The following is a 15138-nucleotide window of genomic DNA, read 5'->3' as shown; positions in this document are numbered from 1 at the left end:
TGTTTTGTAAATGTTGGGGTGTGGATAGCACCCACCCTTTTTTATATTCAGACTTTACAGTATGAGATTAGCATTTGAAGGATCAAAGTAGAAAATGTAAAACTACAAGGGCGAAAGTAGGATATGAAACTAATTCTGCTCGTGGTAATTTTATACTAATCTTTAACATTTTCAATTAAGTAAAATTAAATGTCTAATGTGGATTTTTCACCCCTTGAGTGCCCTTGACACTGTATAGGCTTAGAGCTTTCAGATGGACTAATTTATAGTAGAATGGATCGGTATGCGATAGTCTAATCATTCCGTAAGATGGGACCGACTAACTCATTATCTTAGTACATTAGAAAATCTTTAACTCAATCCAATTTAAAATGGGTTACAGATTAGACGAGCTAACTCATCATCCCACTATATATATATATATATATATATATATATATATATATATATATATATATATATATATATATATATATTCAAAAATTAAAAATTCCCCTCAAACAATCAAAGAGATAGGAACAAATTTTATCAGTGTATAAATGCTTTTACTTTGAGTGATAAAAACTCACACCGGTTGTTGAATTTTGAAATTTATTACTGAAATTTGAGTTCCTAAAGTGTTTGCTAAAAATTTGAACAATATTACTGCTTCTACAAAATAAATATTGTTATTAGCTTCCAACTTTAATAATCTTTTGTTTGTTAAGTAGACAAATGTATCATTGTATCAATGAGACGGTGGGTCATCTAAATATTCCACATTTTCCTTTGTTTACGTGAATTGATGGGACAATTAAATAGATCAAAATAGTATTTGATCAATTAGTTTTTATTGTAAAAAATTATTGAGTTGTAATGATTGTAAATAAAGTCTCATATTGAAAATATATACAAATGATTATAGATTTATAAAAGAAAGATATCTCTATTGGTATAAGGTCTTTTGGATATAGACAAAAAATAAAATCATGAGAGTTTAAGTCAAAAGTGGACAATATTATATCATGGTATTAGAGATCGGACTACTAGAAGAACTAATTGGCGATTGTGCACAAGAGTCATGGTCCATTTGAGCCATGTGGGTGGAATATTGACTTCTAATGAAGAAAGTGGAGGCTTCCATGTTTGGATCAAGACGACCAGACAATAAGCAGAAAAGTCCTAGTTACAGCTGAGCAAGGAAGACCTAGTAAGTTGGTTGGACTGAGGGTCAAGGAAATTCTAATAGGTCAGTTGGACCGAAAGGCAGGAAAGTCCTGGTGGATCAAGAATTAGATGACATCAAGCGGATAAGCTTGAGGGGCAGTTCTTTGTTTGAGGGGGGATTGTTGACATGCAATGGTTTATGATCTTGTTCGAAAACTGAGATGATGGTAAACTGGGGTTGTGGTTGGAAAGTTGACGAAGCGAAGACTCCACGCAAGCCTTAAACGCAAAGTCGTTAGTACCGAGTCAAAAAGGGGTTCCTGAGATGGCTCTCTGATGCTCAAGTCAGTCTCCGATGAGTAGAAAAATGGAGAACTTTAGCAAGAGCATGTAGAAAATGAAATTGCGCATACCTTCACTTGTAGATGAGAACCTCCTTTTATAATGTCACTATAATATTCGTGTAAGCATCTCAAAGCATAAGAATATTTCCCTAGGCATCCTAGGAAAAGACACGTCAAAAAGTGTTTATAACATCATTCCTTAAGTAGTTATGCAACTTTCTGATGTTACACCTAGAAGTTTCTAAAGTATGATTTGCTTGCTAGACGTGCTCTGCTGTCAGCGGCACAAACTTCTAAAAGGATATGATAAGATATTCCATAGGTCCACATGTGGCCGACTGGTCACTGTTCAGCCGAGTAGTCCCCTTCCGATCGTAATGCATAGAACTATTGTCCTGCCTTTCGTTCGACTCTACTATTGTTGGAAGGCTGCTCTTTGTCAGACCGGACATGCCTCCCGCTTGGGGTGGCGGTCCGGGGGAGTTGTTACTTGGCTATCAGCTTTACTCGCGAGCTTTCCTAGAGCGACAATTCGGACACAGTTTGGACCGACTTAGTGGTCACGCCCGGCCAGACAGAAGACGCGCCACTTAGCTCAATTTGTCTGTTTCTCAGGCCGAGGCCTTTGACTATTCTGGCCTTCACCTCCACATCTGCTGCTTTTCTTCTACTTTGACCTGCTGGTAGGGCCCCCATTTATCACCGCATCATAAGCCTTCTCCACAAGTTTAGTCGAAGGAGGCTACAAGTCCGACTGACTGGATGATTAGTATATTCGAGAACTCTTTTCTCCCCATCTGGGTGTTCAAGGATTTATAGTTGTCGCCCGACTTTCAATGTTTTTTGACTCAAGGGTTTATAGCCGTTGTTCAACTACTGATGATGACTTCCAACCATTTTATAGTCGTCGTTCGGCTGCTGATGACGACTCCAACAATTTTATAGCCGTCGTTTGACTGTTGATGATGACTTCCAACAGTTTTATAGTCGCCACTCAACTGCTGATGACGACCTCCAATGATTTTATAGCCATCGTTCGGCTACTGATGATGACCTCCAACAATTTTATAGTCGTCATTTGGTTGCTAATGACGACCTCCAATGGTTGTATAGCCATCGTTCGGCTGCTAATTATGACCTCCAACAATTTTATAGTCATCATTCGGCTGCTGTTGATGACCTCCAATGGTTTTATAGCCATTGTTCGCTACTGATGACGACCTCCAACGATTTTATAGTCGTCATTCGGCTCTATCAACACTTAGCCAATTTTTGAACTTGTTGCTGATCTCTTCTTTGACCATAGTCCCTTTTAATTGTTGTTGATGTTACTATAATTTCTCAAGAGTCATTCAAATCTTCTCTGATTAATGCCAAGCACACTTGGTCTACCCCGTAATCATGCTTTCTGCCTTATCATTAATGCCACTTGTAACAAAATGTCATGTGTCGCCTCTACATATATACCACCGCTTGTGTGATGTGATAGATGGTTGTTTGTGCTTGATGTGATGACTACCTTTTTGAATTCAACGGTTGTGATGAATGTCGATTTTCTAAAGCCATAGATTGAACGACTCAGACCAGTCGCTCTCCAGGTTTTTAAGCTCTCATCCCTTTCTTTTTGCCCTATCGTCTTCCTCGCGCTCACAGTCATCTTCTCTTCTTCTCCACCAACGATTTTTTTTTTGCAGTAAGCCCTCTCTTCTCATTGAATCCTTGCCTTCCTTCCCTTTCTTTGCTCTATGGCTGAATCTCCTCATCCTCCCCTAGCCGTCCTAAGGCTATGGTATACCTTCATCGAATCTAAGTTCAACGACGATGAGGTTGACCAGATGCAGCTAACATATCGTTTCCTCGAGGGTTATCAGATGGTCATCCCATTTGCCTAATACCGTCCTCATACACCTCTCGATAATTTTTTGTCCTTTTTTAAGGATCAGTTTCTAACCGGCCTGTAATTTCTCATTCACCCCTTTTCTCCAAAGTTTGTAAATATTTTTATATTTCTTTATATCAATTAATGCCCAACTCCTTTAGACTGTTGTGCGGGGTAGTCATACTATTCCGCCTGCACGACATTCTTTTGATACCCTGTGTGTTTCATTATTTCTACTACCCCAAACTATCTGAGCTGGACACCTTTCTATTTCAAGCCTAAGTGGGCACAGTCTACTTCGATAAAATATCTTCCTCCAATAAGCACTAGAAGGAGCATTACTTCTACGTCTGTCTCCCTGTTCGGCTCGAATTCTCGACCGACTGGTAGATATAGCTAGCGAAGTCTCCTCTGGTCGATCGATATTGAGTCCCTTCGAACTGTTGGAATGTATACTAAAAGCCTAGCTTTTGTATAAATATTTATTTAGAAATAAGAATCACATTGGTCAAATGTCTACATTTATGCTAAGTGTAGTTGTCCATTTAATTTATATTGTAGATAACATGGTGTGAGGAGACACACAGAAGATCATGTTATCAGATTCTTATAAATTATAAATAGTAGCTCACAACCAAAATGGAATGGATAAACCATTGGAGTGGTTATAGTATAATTTGATATTAGTTTATCTAGACTATAAAATTACACTAGTACACTATGAGTGTTTTGTGTAGGACCATTATGAGGTAGTTTATTTTTATATTAACTATATAAAAGAACAAAACTTATGTTATTATGGAAGTGCGTACTCTTAATCATGATATAATAACAAGCACATATATTTAATATTTATTTCTTTAATTTATCAAAGGGTGCGATTTAGCTCGTTAAATCAATAGACCCGATAAGTTGAGAAATGATATTATTTATATGGTGTGTTGTTGATTATATAATGAAACTGTGTCCTAGTAATCTAGGTTGATGATGTCCCCTTGAGGAGCTCATAAGGATTGTCATGTAAATCCTGCAGGTGGACCTAGTCCGGCATGATAATGAAGTTGAGTAGTACTACTCTTGGAGCTAGATGTTAATTAAGTGAGTTGTCAGTAACTCATTTAATTAGTGGACATTCTATATCTTAAACACAGGGAGATTAATGCACTCATAATAAGAAGGAGCCCATAATATAATTTGAAATTGGTGCGGTAGTTCAATAATAACACTTTAGTGGTATGAGTTATTATTGATGAACTTGAGTTGGGTGTTCGGGGCGAACACAGGAAGCTCAAGCTCATCAGGAGACCAAAACCAATTTCTCCTCTCGGCCCCTGTTGTAGTCTCTATAAAACCTTGTATCCACAAAGTCCACTTCTTACCCAAGTAATGGGTCGATCGCATCTTTGCTTGGTGCAAGAAGCCGACCAAGCATGAGCTTGGAAGCCAAGAGGTGGCCAGCCATAGCTTGGTGCCCAAGCTAAGGGCCGACCACATGGAGAATAAAAGGAAAATGAAGTTTTGTTTAAAACAAAATTTTGTTAAAATCTTTTCTTATTTGTAGTTATCTATAATGGTTAAAAGAGAGATTTTATTTTGTTAAAATGTTTCCTTTTTTGTAGTTATCTACAATGGTTAAAAGAGAGATTTTATTTTGTTAAAATCTTTTCTTTTTTGTAGTTATCTACAATGGTTAAAAGAAAGATTTTAATTTTCCTTTTATAGCCATCCTCATGGTTTTAAAAGAGAGTTTTAAAATTTTAAAACCTTTCCTTTTATAGCTATCTACAAAAGTTTAAAGAGAGATTTTAATTTTGTTAAAATCTTTTCTTATTTTTAGATATCTATAATGTTTAAAAGAGATATTTTAATTTTTGATAAAACTTTCTCTTTTTGTAACCATGATTTAAAAAGGATAAGTTTTAATTAATCTTTCGTTTTTTGTAGTTGTCTACATGTTTTAAAAGAGAGAGATTAATTTTAAAACTTTCCTTTATTGCCATGTATAATAGGAAATTTAAAAGAGAGATTTTAATTGTTATTAAAATTTCCTTTTTAAAAAGGGAGGCCACAAACAAGGAAGTTTTAATTATGTTTAAAACTTTCCTTCTTTGCTATGACCAAGGGTTATAAAAGAGAAGGAGAGGTTGATTCATGGGTACACATAATTCTATTCCCTCTTGTCTTATCCTTGGATTCCGACCACTCTTTCTTTTCTCTTCTCCCTTTGGTTTCTCTCCTAGAGGCCGGCGGCAATAGTCTTCCTTATTTGAGTAAGGGTCGGTGATACAAGAGAAGAAGCATTCCATCCTAGGGTCGGCGGCAAGAGAGGAGGCTTTCTTAGGGCCGACGACAAGAGAGGAAGCTTATCTTGTTGTGGTCGGTTGCTTGGAGGTAAGGAAGAAGAAGAGAAGGAGTTTCCTATTTTGGCATCCTTTGATGGCTTGAGAGTTTTGGAGGAGAAGAAGTGGTTCGAGTGGATTCCATCTTGATAGATCGTCGTCCACACGACGTCCAAGAGGAGGAGAGGAATACAACAGAAGATCAAGAGGTCTTTAAGCTACAAAGAAAGGTATAACTAGTTATTTGTTTCTGCATCATAACTAGTTCATGATCTTTGTATAGATCTTGAAAAAACAAACACAAGAGGCTATTGATTTTATGCTGTCATTTTTGTTATCGATTTTATTTTTCGATTTCATGTTTCGATAATGTGCTTCTATTGAGGTCTCTATAGTTAAACCCAGTTTACTGTAAGAAGTTAAATATCTGATTTCTTTGTGAGGCTTTGTCTAGAAAGTGGTGGATGATCTCATACCCAAGAAGGTCTAGTGTCTCGCCATATTTAATCTGGAAGTCGATCTTTGAAATAGATATTTAATAACTTTTGTAATATGATTTAACTTAGGAAAATCACATCAGTTGAACTTGGAGTAAGAATGTTAAGTTTCGTTCCCAATCTAAGTTTAACTTCTAAAGGAAAATTTGGATTAATAATGTTAAACATCGTTTGCAATCTAAATTTAACTTTAGCAGAGTACATGAGTAGCTAGGTTAGTTCTAATGTTGTACAAATTTTTGTACAGGGGAACTAGGACGGTATTCCGAGTAGCAACCAACATAAGGTCCCATCGGTCATGATAAAACTAACCTTTTCCTGATCTTCTCTGGCGAGTAGGACTTGGTGGTAGCCCTAATATGCATCTAACATGCAGATCAGTTCATAGCCCGTCGTTGAGTCCACCATCTGATCAATGCACGACAGCAAGTAATAGTCCTTCGGGCAAGCCTTGTTCAAGTTTCGAAAGTCAATGCAAACCCGTCATTTATTGCCTGGCTTGGAGACTAGCACCACATTAGCTAGCCAACTCAGAAATTGTACTTCTCGTATGTGGCCGACCTCTAATATCTTTTCTACTTCCGCTCGGATTATTTAATTTTGCTCCGAGCCGAAGTCTCTTTTCTTTTATTTCACCGAACTTGCAATGGTTTCTGATCCTGTCTGAAAATGGAGATGATAGAAAACTAGGGATGTGGTTTGAAAGTTGATGAAGTGAACATGTAAGCCTGCAATGCAAAGTCATTAGTGCCAAGCCGAGAAGGGGTTCCCAACGATGACCCTCCGATGCTAAGTCAGTTTTCGATGAGTAGAAAAATAAAGAACTATAGCAAGAGCGTGTAGAAAACTAAGTTCCGTATATCTTCACCTATATATGAGAATCTCCTTTTCTAATGTCACTGTAGTGTTCATGCACGCATCTCAAAGCGTAGACATATTTCCCTAGGCATCCTAGGAAAAGACATGTTAAAAAGTGTCTTTAACACCATTTCTTAAGCAGCAATGTAACTTTCTGATGTGACAACCTGGAAGCTTCTAAAGTACGATTTACCTGCTGGATATACTATGTCGTCATCGGTAACAACTTCCAAAAGGATATGATGAGATAGTCCGTAGGTCCACACACAATCGACCGACCGCTTTTTGGCCGAGTAGTCATCGTCCGGCCGTAACACATAGAACTATTGTCCTGTCTTCCGTTCAGCTATACTGTTGTCGGAGGGTTGCCCTTTGTTCGATCGGACATGCCTCCCGCTAGGAGTGGTGGTTCAGGGGAGTTGCTGCTTGGCTATCAGCCTTACTTGCGAGCTTTAATTCCTAGAACGACCATTCGGACATGGTTAGGGCTGACCGAGTGGTTACGCCCGACTAGACAGACGATGCGCCGCTCAGCTCAATTTGTTTGTTTCCTGGGATGGGGCCTTTGATTGCTCTGGCCTTGACCTCCACGTCCGCTGCTTTTCTTTTACTTTGACCCACTGGTAGGGGCTCCCTTTATCACCACATCAATTTCAAACCAAGTCATACATTGAAAACACATGTAAGAGATCATGGACTTATAAGGGAAATATATCTCCATTAATATGAGACCTTTTGAGTAAAGTCCAAAAATAAAACCATGAGTACTTTTGGTCCTAACAAAAATAACCTCCAATTTGTAATGTGTCCATGTATCTCCTTGCAAAATCAACCTTGGCATAGCCAAGACTTAAAAAACACCACTATCTGTGGAAGATTAGAATTTGAATGAGTTTGAGTTGTGTGAGAAAATAGATGGGTGGCCACTAGTCAACAAAAAGAAGGGGCAATGACATATAGACAACTCAGGTATACTAAGAATTGGTGATGATCACATAGCAATGCACAAGCAAGAATTGGTGGTGACCACACAACAAAACCCCAAACCCTTAAACCCCAACAAAATAGGCATAATACAACAAAATATGGTGATAATGCATGTACAAAAGTTAAAATCTGGTGACTACTTTAGTATGCCAAAAAACATTCCATTTTAGTTTTAAGTTTAGGGAATTTTTTTTCGTCAACCCGTGGGCCAGCCTGTTGCAGGCCGACCCACGTGGGTTATGAACCTAGGTAGGTCAACTCACTTAGACCCACTTTTAAATGAGTTGATAAAATTTCAACTCAATTAATTTAAATTACTTGACGAGACAACCCAATTCAAATTAACGACTCTATGTTTAGCAATAAGATATTTGATGGCTTCACATAGCATGCCAATTTAATACCTAGCTAGGCTGCTAGGGCATGCAATAAGGTTATTAATTGATGGAGTGACTGTGCAAGGTGGAATTGTTGGGTTGTAAAGGCTTGGATACTTGTATTAACACAAAAAATTGAAGAATTTTGAAGATGATGCTTTTTCTCTATTTGTAATGTTCATTCATCTTCTTGTTCGATCGATCATTTATGTGATCATCGAATGAATAATTAAGAAATTCAAAAGACATTTGAAAGGCTTTCCTTTTTGACGTTTCGACTTCGTCCTCTTTCTTAAATTTTCCTTCATTACTATTTGAAATTGTACATTGACTCTTTTTCTTCGTGTAAAATACTACAAAGGTGAAATCCGTCACCCTTGAGCATTTTTCGTGTAAAATAGCTTAGAGTGCAGGTTGCTCAACAAAAAACCGATTTCTTCAATATCAAAGGCATGGGAGGAAAGTGTGGATGGAGTATTGTCTTCACTTTCATTACTACTACATGAGGATTCGTCGTGATGTTCTATAATCTTTTCAACTTGCTAGAAAAGTAAATGAAAAATGAATAACATTAGCTCCAATATGAATGACTAGCTAACATCAAAAGTTTTATAGTAATAATGTTGATTTATATTGAATCACAATTTAAAAACATTGTAGATATGATTGGACGAGAGATTCTCTCTAGTGCTTGTCCTTGCTCTTGCAAGGGGGCTACAAAACTAAGGATTGAATTGTTTTGAACTAAATTGACTTGTATGCGAGCGCAACTTGTAAGCAATTCTTTGCCTCTATCTAGTGATAATGTTCGGAGACATTGTTCAATTCGCAATGAACAACCTGCCTCAATAGAGAGAGAACGAATCTGTTCTGCAACTTAACTCCCTGAGTTCTTAGTTTAAGTCGATGTTTTTAGGAACGCACTCTTTGAATACTGAAAATAGCCTCTTATAAAATATGATCGGATGTTTCTCCTTACACCGCATTGACTAAAGCTTATCTTAGTAAATAGAAGTAGCGCTGGAGACGGTAAAGGTCTTCCACTTTTGTTTCACTATCAAGCACCTCTCTTTCTGGCAATCTTGAGCTTTCTTTCCTTTCCCCATGGATTCGTCTTGCGTTCTTGACAGCCTCTTAATGCACATGCATGTGGAAAGGTAGATCAATCCATGAAGATATACAATATACCTTATCTCTTATCCTTTTAAAATATTCGTTTCAGCTGCGCTTTGCTGGTGGGAGAAAAAATATGGCAGGAAATTTAAACCGAACCCTAACCTAATTATTTATATAGTTAAAAGGGCATTTTTCTTTAAAAAATTATCAAAATAATATTCACTCGTACATCTCAGTGGAGTAATAAGGTGATATCGTTCGTCCCAAATGGTCATCAACCTTAAAACAAGATACAGATAGATAAATCACGAGGGAGATTTTACTCGAACGCAACAATCATTTCTAATGAGGGAGGTCAGATATCCAATGATGCATTGTACACTCGTTGGAATTGATCCAATGGCCTATTAGAACAAATACCTATGTAGGAATCATCTGTGTCAACTCGTGGGGGCACTCGTACCTCTTAGTTATCTATTATAAAAGTAACCTTGACCAGCTCTACGAGTGTAGTGTAGTGGTAAAATACTTGAGAGAATAAATAAGATCATAATTTGAATTTCAATATAAATGAATATTTTGAAGGTCGGCCTTTAAAAATGTGGAACCGTCACATCAGCGGCCCCCCTAGAGCCGGTCCCACGGATATGGAGGGAGGTAAATGCAGGTACACAGGTGGAAAGTGCATGGCGGAGACGTTAACCCCAGGCAGTGACACCCCGGGGATCGACCCCTGGACCTTTTAGCCATAGAACCATGCACTCTCCATCTGTGCTATGCCCTGGGGACAAAGGCCGGCCTTTAAGTGTGTATAAGTTATGATTCAATTTACTCGACAAGAGAACTAGGAGGAAAATCATTTACCTCTAGGATTAATCGAGCAAAACTTGGACACCTAGATTATAAAATCAATTTTGATCAAAATTGTACCACTTTTAATTAGTAACTAAAATTGAACCACCTTAAAGTAATTTTGATATAAAAAATGCATCATTTTAGAATAGTTTTGACTAAAATTACATTACCTTAGATCATTAATTTTGTCAAAAACGATATCATCTTGGAGCACTTTGACTAAACTACTCTAAAGTGGAGCATAAAGTCATTTCGGGCATCAACTAATGAAATGTAATTTTAATTATATTTAAAAGAGGAATATTGAGGATAAATCGGAAAGTATCGGATAGTATTATTAGGTCCATTGTCATTAAAAAGAAATTCATTCATTAATTCATCGAAGTTGTTAATTCGTCAAAATTAAGATTTAATCCTTAAATATTTGAAAAATTAAGAAGTTATCGCTACACCATTGCTGCTGAAAAAAAAAAAATACTCTTTTGGTAATATAGATAATTGAAAGTATACTTTCAATTTTGTGCTTGAAAAAATGCCTTAATCCTTCACAAGAAGTCATACTTTTACCATTAGAGTAAAGGGTTCAATATTCTATGAGAAATGAAGTTAAGATCACAGTAAAGAAGAAGAGATCTTATCCCATGACAAGAAGTGGTGAGCAAAGTATAAGATTCCAAAACATTAATGTTTCCAGTGTGCCCAACAATGCATGTTGTGTTGTCTTTGATGTATCCCTTAAAACCAGTGGTGAAAGATCCTCAATAACGAACTTTATAATTATTATTTTTTAATCCAGTTATCCAACTTTTGTGATCTAATTAATCTTGAAAATGATCAATCCGATTATAAAAAAAAATTTTTATCGGCCACTAGAATAAATTAAAAAATATAGATGGATTCTGATTGATAGCCCCAATGTCATAAATAATTTGAATTCATCCAGGGTAATGTGTTTTGGATAAGATTTAAATTCTTGATAATTAAGCGACTCATCCCACCGTTTACCATTGTACTCAAGTCCCGGGGGTTCCTCAACGACCTTTATTGATCTTTGTCTTCTTTAACAATTAATAAGCAATTGTTTATGGATCATTTCTAGCCCCTTACTCTCTATAAATACGTGCCACTTTGCTCCATGTTACATTACCACTACGCATTAATGGAGAAGTTGCCCAAGTCTCAAGTAGCAAAGGGACTTGTTTTCCTCGTCCTATTCATGTTCATCCCTTTCATACCGTCGTCTTTCAGATCCTCCTATCTCTACTTGCTCCTCAACATACTTATCGTTTGCCTCGGCATGGAGGCTGGCTTCCTTGAGGCCATCTCTCGGCCTCATGACAGCATGGAAACATTGAACATCGAGGAGCATACTCCGACTAGTGAGCTTATAGCTAAGGAAGTGATTGGCATTCCTAAACAGACTTGTGAGGAGGAGATTATGAAAGTTGCACCAAGACCGCGGAGATTGAAGCGGTGCCACTCAAAGGAAGAGCTAAGCAAGGAAGAATTGTTTGCCAAGAGTGAAGCATTCATTGGGAACTTCTACATGCAACTGAAGATGCAGAGGGAGGAATCAATGAAGATGGTTCATGGATTAACTTAATTACACAAAAACAAAAGGAAGGGGACTGATCTGCTGCATGCCCATGGGTGCACGCCCGCGAGCGCACTTGGAGGGCGCGCCCATGTGGCAGTTAGTGGTCAACGTTATCGCATGGGCATGCCCTCTTAGGTGCACAACCATGGGCGTGCAACAGATCAATTTTATATATATATACACGTTTAAAATCAATTTGCATATATTTTGTTGGCTGGATTTCGTTAACTACACAGATAATTAATCAGATCTGTAAATTGTAATTTTAATATAAGTTGATATTATATAACTTGTTTTACCACAGGTCAAGGGTGCAGAGATGTTATGCATAAAACGATATATAACATAACAAAAAATTCATGCGAATCACATAGTTGGTTACCTTTGTTATTTGAACAGAACTTCTAACAGTATTTTGATTTGGATGCAAATATCAGCATAATCAGAATATTCGCACTTCTTCGATATCCACACAAATACATTTGTTGTCTGTCTGATGAACTCACTACTTGGAGAAGAAACAATTTTTATTATGCTATCAACAACTCAAGGAAGTTTCGACTAAGACAAGGAGAAGAAAAAAACTAGAATGAATCCTCAAAAGTCATAAAAAAAATCCTTTTGTATTCATTCAAATAATACCAAAGGTTTTTTATCTTTTGATCTTCCTTCTTCAATGCATGATTAATCCAAATTAATCATCACTATTCTTCTTTAATGAGTGAATTCAATTGATCTAATTCAATGAATCTAATTCGAATTAAACTCAATCCAATAGTTGAATTCATTTAAGTTTAATCCAATAAGTCTAATTCTGGATTAGACTTAATTCAATAAAAATCCAATAATTTATCATATTTTAGTCAAACTAAAAATGAACTTATCTCCAAATTAACATATTCTTTGTGAGTGACCCAATATGTTCTCATAATGTTAGTGATGTATCTAAAATAACATTTTAGATATATAAAAAATGAGTGACATCTAGCAATGCATCATTGCTACATAAGTGATGAGAATATTGAGATCAAACCTAACCTTTCTGTGTCTATTATATTATATGACTTAATTCTTCTATCCTTGATATCTAAATTGATTAATGAGGTATAGACTGTATCATCCTCTTATCAATCTTTATGTTTCTTGATCTCCAAATATATTCAACCAAATGCGCTCAAAATCTCATATTGATTCATTTGAGCATGATCATGTATTTTAGTAGTCCTACTTAATCAATGAGCTCACATATATCACTTTTATCATATGGAAGAGATATATCACATTTAATCACTCACATTTCTCTGCATAAATTATTGCATATCTAGTGTTCGACTTTATAATCTACCTTGTTACATGTGATATTTACCAATACCAAAGTACACAACTCCTTATGTAGGGAACTATAGTGACTTCAGATCTAAAGACTATTCATATCAATAATCACTATGAGAATGTTTATGACACTTATATAACGATCCATGAGACATTCTCATGGCAGATCAATTCAATACATATTCTCTAATATATATCCATGTATCAACTTGATATCTTATATATATAACTTATGAGATTAAGTTATCAATTGACCTACATGCTAGTCTCAACGTACTATTATTGTCCTTGTATATTAGTTTTGACTAGGAATCGTTTAGAGTAGTGTTCTATATATAGCTACAGCCTCCCACTATCAATTCAACCAATTGATATGCTATAAACTAAAGTCTATTATCGTAGAACATTATTATATTTATTAATCTGACATAAATTTGAAGTAAATATAATAATCATAATCTTTTTATCTTTTATTAATTAAATATGATATAATATGTCATAAGTCAATCAACACTCTTGATTGACTTTTAGGACTTATACTAATTAACAAAGGACACGATAAATTTTATCAAATATTTAAAGGGTATATCATATTTTAAAATCTTATTAGCACAGGGTATATTATAGTGGTAAATCTTGTAGAGGAGTAAATAAGAGGATCAAAATTCAAAATCCTAATAGAAATAAATATTTCAAATGTCACTGGGTTAATAGAACATATTTAGATCAAACAGCAGATATTTGAATGATAATTTAATATCTTTCTATTGTACCGTAACTTTGGAAGCAAGCACTAACCATAGAGCTCTCGTACATGAAAGCTTAATCGATTTGCTTAGATATCAATTGTATCAATTGTGACGCCTGTTAGAATAGCAATTTGCTTTCATCAACAAATTTTCGAATCCTAATGCGTTAAATTGTCACGTGAAGTAGCCTTTTGATTGTACACTACGCAAGTCTAAGAATGGAAAAATCTTTTTTTCTTATGCATGAGTCAATGTATTCTTCAACTACTTTAAGAGTAGGCTGATTGTGACCTAGCTCAATATTGAAGTCCGATCTCACCGGAAGCAGACCTTACTGTAGGCTGATCTCAGCTAAAACCAGTGTCGAGAAAATCGGACCGGATCGGCTGGTCCGACAGGTCCGACCGGTTGAACCACGAGCTGATTTTTGATCCGGTCTAATCAATCATTAAAATCGAAAAAATAAAAAAAAATGATCAAAATTGGTCAAAACTACTTAAAATCGGTTAAAATCGGTCAAAATCAAACAAAACCGATCTATCAAAATCGTCCTAAATCGATCAACCATCGGATCGATCAATCAAACTTTAAAAATCTCGATTAGATCATCTCACCGATTCAATCATCGATCCGATTTTCAAAACATTGGCTAAAACCGACCTCATTGAAGACCGACCTTACCGGAAGGCGAAAGCTGAGTCAGCGGAAACTCAATCAAAGTCTCCACCAATAACCATTGACTGACCTTCGTCAACTCATCCGTTGACGTCAGATCGGATCAGGGCAGAAACTCGCCGGCAGCAAAAGGTCAACTAAGTCGGTAGTAGGAGATAAGATGAAAAATTATTTATGCCGAATTTGAAACAAATAACAAAAAACTTTAAATTAATCTGCAGAAGGATTTAAAATTATCCGTCTTCTCTTTAATCTTTTGGTGAATTATCTGAAAAATCCTCAATGATAATTTCAATTTTACATATAATTTTCATGTAAAAAAATTTTTATTTTCACCCTATTGAAAAATTTTGCTTTCTCATATCAACACCATTATTTAATTACTTT

Source organism: Zingiber officinale, chromosome 11A (assembly GCF_018446385.1).
Source record: "Zingiber officinale cultivar Zhangliang chromosome 11A, Zo_v1.1, whole genome shotgun sequence".
In the NCBI taxonomy this organism is placed as follows: domain Eukaryota; kingdom Viridiplantae; phylum Streptophyta; class Magnoliopsida; order Zingiberales; family Zingiberaceae; genus Zingiber; species Zingiber officinale.
Note: the sequence above shows the minus strand (reverse complement) of the source record.